This window comes from Anneissia japonica, unplaced genomic scaffold, assembly GCF_011630105.1.
Source record: "Anneissia japonica isolate Jap-2015-1 unplaced genomic scaffold, ASM1163010v1 scaffold970_len15153_cov93, whole genome shotgun sequence".
Classification (NCBI taxonomy): domain Eukaryota; kingdom Metazoa; phylum Echinodermata; class Crinoidea; order Comatulida; family Comatulidae; genus Anneissia; species Anneissia japonica.
The window spans coordinates 1-14,534 of record NW_022756721.1 but is presented as its reverse complement, the minus strand read 5'-3'; the positions used below and the strand labels follow the sequence as shown (position 1 = coordinate 14,534).

The following is a 14,534-nucleotide window of genomic DNA, read 5'->3' as shown; positions in this document are numbered from 1 at the left end:
GTTTATAGCGGGCGTACTTCTACCGCGCTGCGCAGCGCTGCACTGGGTAATAAAAAGAATATACAACCGTTAGTTGGCGTCCTACACAGGCATGACGTTTTTACGAACGGGACTTTGCTCTCTTGTTCTATTTGTACTCTTTGTTTGTATCCACAAACAAGCCTTTTAGAATGGTACGATACACCAGGGAGTCTTTGGCCTGTGATGTGTGCATTTTCAACCTCTCGTAGACAACCAGGTGGTAGAAAACGAATACAGATCATTTCGGTCGCGCTTCGTTTCGGTCGCGCTTCATTTCGGTTGCGGTTTGTTCTCAACAAATATACGGAGCGCCAATGGAGTTTCGAAACGCTAAATTTAATATAACTAGGCCTAATTATCATTGCAAGTTCGTCAATCGGTTTATCATACTTTTTTTATTTATGTTTTGTTGTATTTCTAATAAGTATTATTATTATTATTATTGTTATTTACTTACATTGTATCTGGAAAAATAGCCAATTTGTCATTTAAATTATTGTAACATTAGTTTATTAACAATTATTTTTATTAGTATTAAAGTTTGTTATTGTTTCTACTGCATAACAAATAACAGCTTTCTACTGCATAACAAATACAGCAAATAAAATAAATACTAAAATATGATATGATGTTATATATTATTATTATTATTATTATTATTAATATTATTATTTTGTTATTATTATTATTATTATTATTGTTATTTACTTACATTGTATCTGGAAAAATAGCCAATTTGTCATTTAAATTATTGTAACATTAGTTTATTAACAATTATTTTTATTAGTATTAAAGTTTGTTATTGTTTTTATTTTCGTTTTATGAATCCTACGCATTCTACTACATAACAAATACAGCAAATAAAATAAATACTAAAATATATGATGTTATATATTATTATTATTATTATTATTATATTATTTTTTTTATTTACATTGTATCTGGAAAAACCAGCCAATTTGTCATTTAAATTACTGTAACATTAGTTTATTAACAATTATTTTTATTAGTAGTAAAGTTTGTTATTGTTACTATATTACTGTATAACTTGGTGCTATTTTTCTTTTTTTTACAGAAACAACGCAGATGTTACGAAGTTGACCGAGTTTGAGATACATTTTTTTGGTTCTTGCTATGTATATTGATATAATTTTTATTAATGCTTGAATCAAATAAAAATCTATGGAATAAGTATAGTCAATAGATTAGTTTCGTATACGTTTTTTTTTCTTGTCTGTTACGTTTCCATTTACCATAAATGTTCTGATCATGTTATAATAATATTGTAAAGGAAATATGTATTTCCATATTTATAGTTTCCATATAAAATTATCAATACATTGATAATTGCATGCCGTACATTTTAAAAGCCTTTTCATGCTTCTGTTATATTCATAAGCCCGAGAAAATCACTCAACTTGCGAGGCCTATTTCTTTAGTTGCATAAGTGGAGTATAATTGTTTCCACATATTTTTTGCCATGGTACTCTTAAGGCGAAAATGACACAAGGTTTATGATTTCTTGTTTGTTTTATTTCCATTTTGTTACATTATTGCAAAGACAGAATTAGGTCAGATGCTAAAATAGACGACTAGCTATTTCTAGGTACAAACACGTACGCTGAAGCGCAGTTCACCACTTCACGCGTGTTCAACTACTTCATGAAACCAGTAATTTTGAATAGTCTGCGCTGGCTGCTGATCATGTTTATAAAATAAAAAAATAAATGGATAACAAAATATATATGTGTTATATGATTTCATGTGTAATGTAAATAAATTATATATATATACATATATGTATATGTATATATATGTATATATACGTATATATATGTATATGTAGTGGTTTCTAGGTATATACAATATGATAAAATCATACCGTATATAAATATATATTCATATTTATGAACTGCGCAGGGGTATTCAAGTTTTCAAGTGAATGATAATGTGCGTATTATTCGTTTATTTCTTCGTGTTTCTCTTCAATTCTCTTGGTATTTTTTATTCAAACTCTGGAAGCTGCAAGAAAAATAAATATATTTATTGTATAAAATGATCAGTTTAAATATTGAATGATTATTGTTTTAACTAAATTATGAAATAGATTTCAGATGGTAACAATATTCAATTCAATTAAAATCAAGGACACATTTTATTGACCATTTATTAAAAAATATAGTACCATATGAAAACACAACAAAAAGAATAGCATGAAGCATATACTAAATTCCATTTTTCAATTACAAGATCATGTTGCAATCATGAATATATCACCGTAAATGGAAGAAAGAGAATATAGCAGAAAGATATTTTGTTAGTGGAAAGATAGCAAAACGATAATACTTAGGCCTATGATAAACCGATTCACGAACTAAAATATATAGGGCCTAGGCATATTAAATTTTTCGTTTTCGCAACTCCTTCGGCGCTCCATATATTTGTTCGAAATATACCGCGACCGAAACGAAGCGCGACCGAAACAAAGCGCGACCGAAACGAAGCGCGACCGAAATGATCGGCTACCTAGAAAACTAGGCCTAGCCTAGGTCTAAATGCGCCGTCAAATAACTACTGTACCTGTCTTTAGTGGTGTGTTGTGTCGTGTCTTGTCTGCAACCTGCAGCAAACCGTACATGTTTTTTTTTTTAATGACATAAATGTTAGTGAGTGTATTAAATGTGGTAATTTGGGAACAAGCCACTCGGTCTTCCGACTACTCCACTCGATCATGCATGGCCGCTTGAACTCCACATCATGCCTTTTCTAAACTTCATCCATTTACCAACGTGGCCCAAACACAAACTTGGTCCTTCTCAATTTGGCCCATGCCAACACATCCCTTTCCAGCTCGGCCCTTTCCAACCCGACCCTTTATTTAGCCAACTCGGAACACATACTGTAGTTTTTTTTTTATTATTATTATTCTTGCTCTTTTTGCTTTTTTTTTTTTTTTTTGTAAGTGGATATATTTATGTCCCGTAAACAAATCAGGAAACGATATATTTACATGAAATAGATCATACTTTAATAAGCTTGCATTATCGGTCACATAAATTTTTCACTTCTGGTTAATAAATGTATGTTGGGTTCAACTTTCAGCACACAAATTTAGCATCGGCCCAAGCCATGGTGCCCAAGCTCACCCCCAAGCTCACCACGGCACGGATTTGCTGAGGCCCTTTTGTTGGCAAGTTACCGTGAATCCATGGTAGCCGTATTGAATCAAATCCCCCAAACGTGTAAGTGTTTATAGTCATGTTAAATTACATTAACTTGATCAAAGGAGTTTCTGCTCTTTAAAAAGCAATTATTCAACAACACAAAATAGTCGACGGCAAAGCAACGCACCTGTGGAATACTTGAATTGGTCAAGAATGAATTTTTGTAAACTGTTTACGACAGAAACCAGAGGATCCACTAATCAGTCTTAAATAAAAGTTTACGACAGGGTTTGACGTTTGATAATTATAATTTTTCCGTTCTTATTAAACGTATTAAATTGTGACTCCAAAAAATGACAGACATGAGGCCATAGTAGATTCTACGTTTCATTCTTTATTGGAACATTGTCAAGAATGAATAGTCCAAGTCCAAAATGGTGAAAAACTTAACAGAAATCAATACAAGATAAATTTTGACCAATTAGAAAAATGTGGGCAGACCATGTTGGAGACAAGGTGCTATTCTGATAAACAAATGATTACTGTATTGTGAAACAAAGGCAAGTTGACACTTTTAAGGTAAAGGCAAGTTCTTTAGAAGCTCTGAGACCATAGTTTAGACTAGGCTTGTATCTTCTTATTGCTAAGGCTTCAATTATTGCTATTTATATCAATTTGATTTATTTTTTCTTTAAGAGGAGCAGTATAATACTTTAAATTTGTTTGTATTTTAACTAATATAAAAGTTTATGATGGTTTACAATTTTTATTTTATATCATAAATTCCTGGTGTGTATCGAAGTTTCATATTACTTTTATTATCATTTATATTGTGTTCAAATTTTAATTGAAATCCTTAAACACTATTCATTTATATTTGTCTGAAAGATGTTTTATCCTTAGCACATTGATAACACGGGGGAAAAAAGCCTAAGAGTCATAATATTGTAGCAAGAGGAAACATTTTTTTAACATTAATGCGTCTAATTTGTTAAAAAATTTGCTTGGTTAACCATTGTCATGGTAGAGTGAAGCTGTTGTGTAATAAATACAGTTTTTTGATATGCTATATATTTGTGTTTTATCTTCATGTGTTCAAAATTTCATAAAAATGGACAACAAGAAGTCTACCGTTGCTATTCATATATAGAATGAACTATATATTTTACGCATCATTAACTTTACAGTCGATTATCTTAAAACTTGGTAATTCCATTTCCGATAAAGTGCAATTACATATTCAGTAATATCTCTGGGTAGAATTGATCAATTTTAACAAATGACCTATCATTTTAAAGCTCTTTCAATGTAGATTAATAAAAGCCTAAAAAATAGATAATTATGATTTGTACCCACTGGACTGATTTTGTGGTGACATGCCCCATTTGATTGATTGATTGATAGATTAATTGTTCTTTTATAAATTCCTCACACTCTTTCTTAATTGATTAATTTATAGATGATTTGTTCTTTTGTTTTTTTAGTCATCCCTCAGATGCATGCCTAGATGAAATATTAGCTGGATCAATGCGTGTGTCGTTCTATGGATTTCTGATGGCCCTCGCTAAGTCACAGCAAGTTAATAATGAAATATCTATCTTGCCAGCACGTGCTAACATTACGGATGATTCCGCCTTCGACGTTGATCAAGCCAAGCGGTAGATTCAAATAAATATGCACTGTATATATGTTCAAAGAAATGTTAATTATTTTTTTCAAAAGTTTGGATGTTTAGAGGTGTACAGAAATAATATTGTTGGATATATTTGCCTATAATGTAGATTTCTTCACAATATATAAAAGTTTGTGATTTTTTGATATACAGTATTGATGTTATGTGCTCACTATGGGCCTGTTTTGTACAGTGGTGTAATGCATAATGGGCTCTTGAGGGTGGGGGGAAAGCCCTAGCTTCATCATTCCAAAGGAGCCAGGAGTGTATGAAAATAAAGTTGACTATGGTTTAGTCATGCAATGTAATTTTGTTCTTTATATTGATCCTGACATTGCCTTTAATGCCGTCTTTTCAGCCATAATATTCCTAATGTTCTTAAAGATACTGATCGTTGATCACTCTTTCTGGCACGTTTAGGTCGTGATTTCCTAAGATTCCGAAATAATCCCTCTCGAATTTGTTCTGTTATAGTTCCTTTCAGGGTTGCAATAAATGATCCTGGTCGTTTTGATGTCATATTTTTCATCACGTTGATCTTAATTGACTTAAACAACCCCTCGACTGGCGCATTTGTATCTTTAAGGTTTAATTTTTCTTCTGTTTGAGTTGTCAAATTTTGATGCATGCTTATCCAGATTCAGCAAAATTCCACTCCACATAGAGTAAATTGGCATCACATCATTTATGAATATATCAATAATTTTAGGAGACCTCAGATCATTAGTGTTAGCTGAAGCATCATGGGAAGATGATGGAGACACCTCTCTGATAGTCTTCTGATGAAAGTCAACTTCAACTTCGTCCTTAAGGAGATCGCAAATTCCTTCTTCTGAGCAGCCATCTTCAATTTCATTTTTAATTTCAAAGATATGGAATTGATTTTACAACCGAAAGACGTGCCTCTGTAAACTCTTTAATCTTCGAGGAAGACAAGAACAAGGCAGTGTATTCCCCTCAGCCCCAGTGTTGACTTTTACTGTCAAATCTGCTTTGACGTTTTGTATACCTGGTAGCTGTATATCCAGTTTGGTGAATTTCTCAGTAGATGTGGCACTGTTAATGTGTACCACGTTGAATGACAATTGTTCCATATGTTGTTCTAACACATCAAGATCATCATCAGAATCGTATATTACTGCATGTACTCCACTCCTATTTTTCAATTTTCCAGTTCCCGACTTTTCAATTTAGGCCTTTGTTTTGCTTTGTAATGCTTTTTGTTATGACTGTGATGGTCCTGATCATGTTGATTAGGATAGTTAGTTGATCTGCACATTGTTGCCCAATCGTTCATTTTTTCCACATTTCCAACACGTTGTGCCATATGCAGGGCATTCTCGGGGAGGGTGTATATGCCCACATTTCTTGTATTTATCATGCTTATTTTGGGTCATGTGGCTAATTTTTGCAGATGGGTTATTTGACTGAAAGTCATCAAATTGCTTGTGATGCAAAAGTGAAGCTTCATGTCCTCTTGCAAGCGTGATAGCCTCATCTAAGGTATATTCAATATTTTTAGTAACTCTTTTTGGAGGTCGTTCTGCATTGGCAAATGCACATTTCGCAGCATGAAATTTAATTGTCAATTGACTCACTCGGTTCTTGTTTTAATTTTTGGAGATACATCCTTGAAACACGAAAATTGGTTTGCGGTTCCATTTCTCATATTTTCTCCATATAACAGCAAGGTCATTCTATTCCTCTTCTGTTAATCCCCACGAATCATAATGTTTTAAGCCTTCTTCACCCACCATCAATAGTAGGTGGTTTATCCTTTTTGTCTGCTGCGATATATTTTACGTTAAAATAAACTCAGTGCGGCGCTTGAACATTCAAAAAATGTCTCCCACATTTGGCGAGTTCCAATCCATGAAAGGTTGTTTATCAGCCATCATTGCTTTGTTCACACACAACAAACACAATATTCCTTTAAGCACTTTACTGCACAAAGGTTGTTATTTTACTTTCACTGCTGCCACCATGTAATATCATCTTCTAAGATATTTACTGTTGTTATTTACCGGTCAAACACGCTATCCATTGCGTGTTTTTAATCAATTTTTTTAATCGCTTTTTTCGAACTGGTACCATTTCTACTGCCAGAAAAAAAGAAAAAAAAATCATTATTTTTTTTTTTTTTTTTTTTTTTTGGTTTTTTTTGTTTGAAAAAAACCATTTTTAATTGGTTTTTTCTTCCCAGCAGAAACAGGCCCTATATCTTTAAAGGTTATACATACTTGCCAAAAGACGACCAAATAGAAGTATATGCAGAATGTTATAGTGAATTAGAAGCTAGTTACTTGTTCGCCGTAGAGGGCGTATTTGCTCATTAAAAGACAAGGAAGTATATTTGAAATGATAGATGAGGTTCCTTTCTTCAATCAAGCAAATGCATGGTGATATTAATTTTCACTTTATTACATATTAAATGGAAAAATCCAAACTGCAAAATGACTTTATAACACTAAAACTAATCAATTTCTTTTGATATACCATTTTACTGCCAATTGGTTATCTTATGCTGTAAATGGATTTATTGTATATGTTATGTAGTTATCAATAAACAACTCCTTCTGTTTCAACTTCTGAAACTTAAGCCTGTGTATCCGAAAATTTTCACATGGTGCGAGTGATTCATGAAACTTGGTCCACAATTCTGTGGTATTTTTAACTCTTCATTAGACATATTCCATGTATTGAATAGCCGTTACCCTTCGTTCCCCGACCACAACAGAATGTGATTATGCTGTTGGGTAGCAAGAGTAGCATTGACCCTGAATGTTTAGCTGGCAGTACTTCTCTTATACTGCTGCCCTTGAGCAGTTTTATCTGGAGAGACTCTGTGACCGCCGATTACATCTCGTCCGGAAATTTGGGGGGACAGTCCGTGGAAATATGGATGATATCCTTCCAAAAACCCGTTTAGAAGCAACTAATAAAAAACTAAGAAACGCTAACAAACTATCACAGTATAAGTGTCGTACAGAAAGATTTAAATAATCAACATTACCTTTTTTAATAAATAATGACTTGGTGTGATCAAATCAATTATGATATTGTGAACTTCGCTTATCTTTTTCTCGGAACTTGTAAAAATAATTATGTTAATACCGCAATATTGCTCCTTTTTCTTAATTAAAATACATTAATGTTAAAAACCCTTAATGATTTTGTGACCATTGTGTATGTGGATGTATATTTTATGTATTTTTATATGTGCTTTTTTAATGATTGATTTTATAAATATTGTAAAGTGACTCAATTCAGTTTTGTACTGCAATGTCAAATTTTTAAATAAAAACAGGCCCGTAGCCAGCATGCTTCTAGGGGGGGTTCTGGGCGTGGGGTCCGCCAAAGGGCCCCGGGTGGGGTCAAGGGGGCTAATCCCCTGTGGGGGCCGGGGGCGAAGCCCCCGAAGCCAGAGCATTTATACGATTTTCAGGGGCGGATCCAGAGATGTTCAAAAGTGGGGGGGGGGGGGCCGATCGAGACAACAATGACGCCCCAAAATAACATTTGAGGCGCTGTGGGCTATCATTTTTTTCTTTTTTTTTCCTTCTTTTTCTTACCTCCCAAAAGGGGGGACCGAGGCCGGGCCGGCCCCCTAAATCCGCCCCTGATTTTAAAAGCATGTACATGTCATTTATATGCATGTTCATGTATATTTAAATACTTCTTACACAATTTTAAAAATAAGATATTAAGAAGACTACTTTTTCCAATACAGGATTTAGAACGTAAATGTTTATTGTGAAACAAACTTTTTTTAAATTTTTTTTTTTATTAAAAAGCAATGCTTAACATTTTAATGCTACTATGTAATATTATCTCTAAAAATATAACTGGGATAAAATTAGCAATACCCACTAGGTGACTGTACAAAACACAGACCTTGCACATTATGAGATCGCTAAATACCAATATTAAAATATGGAGGTATGTAAAAGGTCTGCTTAAAAGAGAAATATTGCAAATAATATTTTATTTACTGCAGAAATGAAGAAACAATAGGAACTGACAGCCCTACATTTTACTTTTTTACAAAAATAACTTAAATGTTCCAATGGAAATATATATAATTAGGGCAAGGAAAAATGTTATTATATTTACAAGTTACAGAACCATTATGTAAATATACTTGCACGGTAATATTGAAAAAAAAATAACAGACATAATTATAATGCTACAAATGTTTAAGAACCAGTGTAAAAAAACTTAGCACAGTGAAAATAAACAATAATTTAAGAACTGTCTTGGTTTAAATGAGATATATTGAGAAAAAATAATAAATATATTATTATGAATAATGTCAGTTAATTCTGACGAAACGTGAAAACATTACCAAGTATATTTCCTTGCTAGCCTAGCTAGCCTAGGCCCTGGCCTATGCTAGCTCGATTACAAAATAAATAATAAAATCGTTCACAAATAATAGGCCTCATAGGCTACGACCCTACCCTACCTAGCAACGCTAGACCTAGGGTCTAGGCCTAGCCCGAAAAAGTACACCGGTCCCGCCGCCAGGCAGTATCATGAGCATGTGGTGAAAACAAGGGTGAATTTCTTAAAACTTCTTAAATTTCGTGATTTCTTCGTTGCGGGCCTTGAAGCAAAAAAATCGGTTATCCTTTCTCGGCGCTTCATCCTCTAGGCTATTTTTGGCGTGTCGCATGTCCTCGATCCCAGAGAAATGAAAAATGTCGAGCGCCCAAACTTTTGTGATGACGTCGTGCCAAAGTAAATAAACTCCGGAGCACGTGATTGGTCAAACAGCCTAGGCTATGTTCAGACACAACGACTTACGCTAGCGTAACGTTAATCGAGTGGTGTGAACTTGTGCGCGGCGTAGCGAACGCCAGTATTATCGCGCAATCACTGGCATACGGTAATCCAGCAACAGACCCCAGATTAGCGTACGCCACTGATTTACGACAGTCATGCATCGGTGATTTTGAACTCAGCCAAGATTTGACCAATCAAAATAAACCTAGATGTAAACAGAAAATAAAATGCGCGAATTACGAATACGAATATTTCGCGCGAATACTTACGCTAGCGTTCATTAATCGCCCAGTCTGGACATCTCGCTAGTTACGCCATGGATTAACGCACGCCCGGCGTTAGATACGCCTGTCGTATCTCACAGGTCTGAACGTAGCCCTAGGCAACAAACCTCTCATTAATATTCATTTTGAAGTCTTGTTGGTTACGTCATTCAGCTGGCTGCAGCTTTGTTTTGATTTCTACGATCGGACTACGATCGATAGCGACAAATAAAGTGCCAAAAATTCTCCCATTTTGTAATAAATTGCACTATTTTGGAAACGGGGGATCTTTTTCTGGCTAAGGGGGTTCGCTGGCAAAAGGGGGGTTCGCTGAAAAAGGGGGGTTTGCCCGAACCCCTAAAAACCCCCCTGGCTACGGGCCTGAAAAACCAGAATGAATGAATGAATGAACGTGGTAGTATCTGGCGAGCAATTTAACCACATGTTGACATTTCGCAAGAGGATCTGATATTTACTGTTTTCATCAATAGGAGCTTTTTGAAGTCATCCACCATTCTTTATAATTGAATGTAGTTTAACAATGCTACTGCTCTTTTTGGGGTCTTTGGGCTCTTTTCAAGGTACTTAAATTCTTCTTTAAATGTTTGATACTGTAAGTATTTGAAGGTCACATTTTCAGATTGTTTTGTTTCTTCCAATGAGACTGCTTTATAACATTCATCTTTCCGTACCCGATACGTGTTAGATCTCAACTGGGTCCCCGCAAACTTACGAATATTGCACCACTTGCCCTCAACTGATGAAACCAAGTAGCGGTGTCTACTACTAGACTTAGACAAGTCGTTGTGTAAGTAGACAATCTCACCAACAGCAATGTCTGGGTTGGCACGTCGAGAACCGTAAGGGGCCTTGGACTGCTCACTATGGGCGTGATTAGTAATCCATCGCTGATGTTGAGAAATGATCTGTAAATCGTCAATGTGGATTTGATTGTTAGAGAACTGCTCGCGTTGGAACATGACCTCTCGGGCGGACAAACCATGAAATCTAAATCTTGTATTTAAAGTGGCGGTAGCTGTGGCAAGGGCCTCCAGTTGGGTCAATAACAAGCAACTCTTCCTCGAGTTCTTGGACTGCCCTCTCTGCTACAGGGTTTTTGTTAGGATTCTTTACCCGACCAATCTCGATAAGGATTCGATGTTGCTTCAGAATTTCGTCATTAGCCAGGGGGTTGAATCCAGGAGCTGCGTCAGTGCGAACCACGGCGAATGGTCTGTCTAGTGGTCTTAGAGACACGCATTTTCGAATAATGGCATCTCTAAGGGTATCCTTTTGCTCGTCAGAAGAAGGCTAACAGTATAGGAACTAGTGCACTCCTGAAGGACAAAGATGAGTTGTTGACGTTTAAGTACATCCGCAGCGAAACTAAGGCCAATGGCACATGGTGGGTCCTGTGTGGACTGTTCAACAGATGCGAGTGGTGCCTTCTTGAGAGATGTACATTGGTGACAGGTAGACAGAGTTTCGGCAAGGGCTTTGTCCAAATCAAGTGCATAAAAGTACCAGCCAACCGCCACATGCATTTGGTGCTTAGAGGGATGATCAAGTTGCACATGAAGAGCTGTGAGCAGGGCATGAATGGCATGACGGGGCACAACTAATACATCTCGAAGGGGTAACAATGGGTCGTTGCGTCGGACAACAAGAACCCCGTCATGGGAAACAGTAGCGACCTGTAGGTACCGCTTGACATCTTTGATGTTTGTCAATCGCTTAGACGGCCGAGTTCCCTGCTGTAGGTGTGCATGTGTTCGCCTCAAATCGGAGCACTCGCTCTGAATGCTCTTCCAAGCTGGTCGGCTTGTAAATGGTAATCGTGCTTGTCCAGTAAGGATGTCACCAGAGGTCACTATCATAACTGTAGCATCCTCCATCTGGTGAACAAACATACAGATTTGGCATGTTGGATTGTGGCATTCCTGTGCGTTGCGACTGGCAAAGTCTGACGGAATATTGGCTTTGCCTGATAAGTGACGAATGGATACATGGTATTGACTGACCGTTGACAAGAAAGATGTAACTCTGGGACTAGCAGAAAACAGTCCTCTACAAAGCTTTTCATAAGCCTGTACACACGGTTTGCTGTCTGTGAGTACAGCGGGATGGAGAGCTGACTGGATGAGGTAAGGACTGAAATGTCGAATGGCAGCCGCTATCGCGAGGGCTTCTACCTCACAAGGTAACCAGGTAGGCTGGTGACCATGCAACTTTGATCTGAAAAATCCACTGAGGAGTAGCTTATCATTACGAGTAACGTACATATTGGCGCCGATGCTGTGTTGTCTCACGGAACCATCTGTAATAATCCATATCTGATCAGAGGGTCGTGGTATGTGGATGGTTTTGGCCGACTTGAGATGTTTCTGAGCAGTGGTAAATACAGTACGAAGGTCCTCGGACCACACAATCGAGTCTTGTGACTTCTGTCCGGCCACGACACTGTCCAGAGGTGACAGTAGCTGTGAGCAGTTGGGTAAGACGCGACTAAGAACCTTGTATGCGCCGATAAATGCACGGAGGCCTTTAACTGTCGTTGGGGGAGAGCAGGTCGCAAGTGTGGCGATGCGATGAGGGTTTGCAGAAATAGTACCGCTAGACCAGACCCATCCAAGAATGGTTGTTTTGGGACAAATAACAGTTTTTCTGGCAGACAAACGAAGCTGGCACTTTGCCAGTGAAGATAAGACATTACGCCATGTGTTGGCGAGGTCAGCAATAGAGTTGCCACAACAATAAAGATCGTCGGCAAGCTTGTAAACCTTTCCCTCAACAAGTAAGTCACCCAAGACGCGACACATTAGTTCTTCTAAAGCGGTTTCTGATCCTGGCATGCCCATGGCAGTTCGGGTATAAACCCTCATCCCTCTGAAGGGCATGACAACTCCACAGTACCTCATCGAGTCCTTACTGAGCGGAATCTGGTAGAAAGCACTCGTAAGATCGGTTTTAATGAGGTAGTGCCACTGACTAATGTTCCGAATAGTGGAATCGACATCTGGCAATAGCGATGGCTGAGGTTTACTTTATCGGCCTACATCTGCAAAAGCAGTGACGAGACGGTAGTCGCTGCTTGGTTTCTTTATTAAGAAGGACGGATTAACGTACTCAACGGAAACCGGGACGTCCTCAGGACGAGCGAATACGCCTAGTTTCTCCAATTCGTCGAACTTATGCTGAAGCTCTACTAGCTTATTCTTGTTATACAAGGGTAAGCGACCTCTTCGTTGGGGTGGCTGTGTAGGGCCCATGTTGATGGTGGTTGCAAATGGACCGACTGCTCCATTATAACCATGCAAATTGGGATCAAAAACGTCGGTAAACTCGGTAGTGACATTAACTAGCTGTTGTCTCTCTGTGTCGAGGAGGATCTTATCTGGGTCGATTATGACGTCATCTACTGACGATGTAATTGTCTTCACAGAAGAGACAGACACATTCAGCGGTAGCTGGTTCTTGATCCATGGGAGAGTATACTGGGGTGGCCTGACACAGTTGTTCGTGTCGCCGTAATGTCTGGTTCCTGTGTGTCGTTAGCTATCCTAACCTTTCCTCCCACACTATGAGTGACAAATGGAGGGGGCCAAACGTCACTGGTAGTAAGCGAACGAGTATCGACTCTTGGCTCCAAAGCAATCTCGCAATCATTGGGTGTGGCCTCGGGTAGGGTTAACTCAATGAACTCCCCTGGCCAGATTGTGGTGTGGTGATATAGCACAACTCTAGTAACGTCTCGTATCTCTGTCTCTTATACACATCTAGATGTGTATAAGAGACAGTGACGCATTTGGCTGGTCTGACCGCTATATCGTTTGTGCTCATAAAGGGTACACCCCCTAAGATTTCAGTGTCCAGGTCCTGGATAACCAAACCTTCAAACAAGCAAGCAACATTGTCACGGTATAAAGTGAACTTGGTTTCGCCAACCACCTTCAGTGGAGAAGATCCATCTGCTTGTCTAGCGGACTGGCTTGATTTGGATATTTTAACACCGAGACGTCTAGCTGTGGAAAGTCTATTCATATTGCCTGTGGCACCACTGTCCATTGTAATGCGAACAGGGAGATGGCTAAGAAACATATCGATATATGGTAAATGGGCGGTACTAACACGGCGAGCAGCTGGCTCCAATACCGGTTCCTCTGTGGGTTCTACGAAGTCGTCTTCGTAATGGTCTATTGGCTCGTCCTCTGAAACATCAGTAAGACGGGTACGGGCCATGAAGCGTTTGTCTGACTCAGGTAAGTACTTGCATTGACTTAAGAAATGGCTTGTGTCTGGCCGCTTTGCCTGTAAACATAGCCCAGCTAGCAAGCGACGTTGACCCGACGTTGGTTGAAGGTCGAAAAATTACGTTGGCACAACGTACTTACACAAAGGTTGGCGCGACGGCCGTTTTTCCATCGGCCCAACGTGGATTCAGCTGGTTGGAAAGACGTCGGCCCGACTAGTTGGATCTACGTTGGCCCGATAATGTTTGTGTAACGTCGACCAATCACGTTGGCCCAACGTACCTTTCTGATGTTGCCTAGACGTTCATTTTTCTATCGGGCCAACGTCGATTCAGCCAGTTGCAAAGACGTCTATCCGACTAGTTGGATCAACGTCGGG

General features: G+C 38.0%; 1 long non-coding RNA gene across 1 annotated transcript in view; it reads left to right on the top strand.

The window, feature by feature from the left end:
- LOC117124402 overlaps positions 1–5,153 on the top strand; it is a 5,582-nt gene extending 429 nt beyond the window's left edge. The window contains exons 2-3 of the long non-coding RNA XR_004447968.1: positions 3,124–3,263; positions 4,670–5,153. This is a non-coding gene — a long non-coding RNA (uncharacterized LOC117124402). The remainder of the gene's footprint in view (positions 1–3,123; positions 3,264–4,669) is intronic.
- Positions 5,154–14,534: the final 9,381 nt, after the last annotated feature.